This window comes from Lemur catta, chromosome 15 (genome assembly GCF_020740605.2).
Source record: "Lemur catta isolate mLemCat1 chromosome 15, mLemCat1.pri, whole genome shotgun sequence".
In the NCBI taxonomy this organism is placed as follows: domain Eukaryota; kingdom Metazoa; phylum Chordata; class Mammalia; order Primates; family Lemuridae; genus Lemur; species Lemur catta.
The window spans coordinates 54,715,181-54,718,641 of record NC_059142.1 but is presented as its reverse complement, the minus strand read 5'-3'; positions in this window follow the sequence as shown (position 1 = coordinate 54,718,641).

Below are 3,461 nucleotides of genomic sequence, written 5' to 3'. Positions count from 1 at the left end.
TCGCCCCCACCGCCCACCTGCGGGGTTGCTCTGTTCGGGCTGTCTCCTTGCCCCCATCCCCTTTTCACCAGAGTGGGGGGCAACAGGGGCTGCTGGACATGGAAGTGGGGGAGCCGGCCAGGTGTCAGAGGTCAGCACTGCTCAGCTCTGGGGGAGGCTGTCACAGGTGGAAGACTTAGCTTCTCCGGGGCGTCTGGTCTCTTGCCGGAAACTCGCCTGTGCGCGGGGAGGGCGGGGCTGGGACTCTAACCACCAGCAGCTCCTTGTCCTGCGCGGTGGTAATTTGCTGAGCAGCTGGTCCCCATTACGCAGCCTCAATCCCTTTCTAAAGAGCCTCGTGGAAGCAGCTTTTGGCTTCAGTCACAGCAGACCCCGTGCGGGGATGGGTAGCACAGGAGTAGCGTTGCCGTGGCAACACAAAGCCTTGCGGGGTGGCTGGCGATGGGAGCCAGGGCTGCTTTTGACCTTTCCAGGCTCCCGGGGCTGCTGGCTGCTGGCTCCTCACCGGCCGTTCCCAAGCCTGTGACGGCCTCCGTTTTCAGGGGAGGACTTGGTATGCCCTCCCGCCCCCCTCATCCTAGAGGGCAGTTGCCCTAAGAAAGAAATTCCTCCAGGAGGCTCAGAGGAATCCTGTGCCCATTTTAAAGCCCTAAACCAAAGCCGAGCCCCTGCTTGCCCTGGTCTTACCCCGTAGGCCGAGGCCACACCTGCTGCTCACTCTGCAACTGCAGCTGGGCGAGCCAAGTGACCTCGGAGTGCCAGATGGATCCGTCACTAAAGACGGTGGGACACAGCTTCGGAGTCACATGTCCAGGCTGGACTCCTGCCTCTTGGCTGTGTGATCTTAGGCAGGAGGCCTCCCTCTCTGAGCCTTGGCTTTGGTCTCTGTACTACGGGGTCCTGGCCCCTCGCCAAGGGCGTGGTCAGTCCTGAGTGAAATGGTATCTGAAGTCCTCAGCAAATGACAGCTTCCTTGATGAAGATGATGAGGATGTTTGTGCATCTTTCACTATCACCACAGATGTTTTGGGGGCCCAGCTCCCTGCTATGTGCTCTGGGAACCTTTCTGGTCTGAGAGCCCCAGGTTAGGAATTTCAGCGCCATCCGGGCCTGGCGATGGGCTTTCTCTCAGCCCTCTCAGGCCACAGGCAGCGTCCACGCCTGGGTTGAGGCTTTGCCAGGGCTGAGGCCGGGGGGAAGGAGAGCGGAGGCGCTGGCCCCGCTGGCCCGAGCCCACCCTGCAGGCCGGAGGCCCCGGGCTCTGCCCTCCTGGGTGGCCCAGGCCTGGGGACAGCATGCAGGCCACTGACCACGTGATGGCCCAGGCCAGCGTCCCGCCCGGCTGGGCTGGGCTGGGCAGCTCCGTCTGGAGGGTCCACTGGCCTGCCTGGTCTCTCACAGGTTCAGAGAATTTCTTAAAATACTTAAAAGCTTCAGCTTTTTTAAAAAGGACTTTCTTCATTTAGGCACAGCAGGCTATTTCCGGGCTGTGGGTTGCCCAGAGTCTGGGGTTTCTGTGTTTATTCCCCGATCAGAGAGAAGGCCCGACCAGGGTGGTCCCCAAAAGTGGGTCTTGGGGACTTGCTGTGAGCTTTTTCAGAGTGGGGGGCAAACTCCCCCCCGCCAAGGAGGAAAAGGAGGCCAGTCAGGTGAGCCCCCTGGACAGCCAGGCCGGCCTGGGCCCCACGACTCCCCCCGAGGGAGCCGCCCAGCCTGCCGGCCCTGCCTGCCCCACCCTGGCACCGTCTCCCCACAGAAGCAGGTTTTCCTGGAGGTGGTCCAGGCTGGAGGGCACTCCCAGGACGCATCAGAGGGAGAAGGGTCCCCAAGCCCCACGAGGAGGGAAAACTCGCCCGGGCCCTTTAAGAATCTGTGCTGCTGGAGGAGAGAGAAGGCAGAGGGAACACCCTGGTAAACATCCCGGCTCAGTAACAGCTACCAGCTGTGCGAGGGGCGCTGGGGGGGCCCATCCTAGCTCGGCTGGAGGGTGGGACGGGCTGAGGTCAGTCTGGGTGGGGACTGACCGAGCACAAACGTAAGGGGAGGACGGCTGCTGAGGTGGGGAGGGCTGTTTGTTCGAGGGCGGTGGACAAGCTTCGAAGCCACAGAGCCACTGGGCCTGGAAGCTTTCACTTCCTTTGGGACCTTTTCCAAAATCCTCCTGGGAGATCCCTGGCCCCTTCTCACAGCCAGCCAGTGAGGACAACGGCAGAGAGAGAGGCTGCAGGCCCGTGGAAGGGGAGGACAGGGAGAGTTTGGGGCACTTGAGTCACCCCGCAGGTGTCTGGCAGCTCATCCATCTCCGTGTTCACAGAGGAGGTATTTCGTGTGTCGTTCTATCACGCACAGTACTGAGCACAGCACCTCGACCAGCAGCAGTGCCCTTCTCCACATCCGTCACCTTAGCCCTCACCTCCTCCTGCCTGGAAGCTCTGCCTCGGACTCCCGGACGGCCTCCTGCCTCCCAGCTTTCTCCAGGCCACCCCGTGCAGCTGCTGTAGTGGTTGCTCTAAAGCACCTTATCTAGACATTTCCTCTGCTTTAACCCCACTGGTGATTCCCCATTAGTGACAACAGGCACATTAGTTAGGATGCTTTTGGCTATGAGTAACAAATCCAATTCAGAAAGGCTTAAACTTTGGAGGAGGTTATTTTTGCTCATATTAACTGGAAAGTATAGCAGCCAGGTGGACTTCATGGCTTGTTGAGCCCAGCAGTTCAACCGTGTCCGGAGAACCAGATCCAGGTCCACCTCTCTTTTATGCCCTCTGTGGCAGCAACTTTGTCCTCAGACTGGCTTCCCTCATGGTGGCAAAGTGGCTGCAGTGGCTCCAGACTCTATTCTACAACATTTAAAAGGTAAGAGTGAGCCTCTTTTCCAGAACTCCTATTTTGATTATCTATTTCTGTATAACAAATCACACCCAAACCTAGTGGCTAAAGGGGATCTTTTATTTTGCTCATAAATCTGCAATTTGGGCAGGGCTCAGCAAGGATGGCTCATCTCTGTTCCACATGGCATCAGCCAGGGCAGCTCAACTGGGGACCGGGGCATCTATTTCAAGGTGATTCCCCTACATGGCTGACAAAATGGTACTGGCTGTTGACTCAACCAGGGCTACAGATTGGGGGACTCAGTTCCTTTTCACAGAGGGCTGCTTAGGCTTCCTCTCAGCATGGTGTCTGGGTTCAAGAGAACAAGGCAGAGGTGCACAGCATTTTTGTAACATGGCCTTGGAAGTCACACAGCACCACTTCTATTTACTCTATTGGTTAAGTCAGTCACAAAGGCCTGCCTGGATTCAAGGGGGTGGGACTGCAGATCCGAGCACTTGTGGGAGGAGTGTCGAGGTCACTCTGATAGAAGAGCATGCGGCATGGGAACTACTGTTGTGGCCATCTTGGAAAATCCCATCTGCCAGAACCTCCCACAGATGTCTTCTCCACTCTCTCAGCCTGTT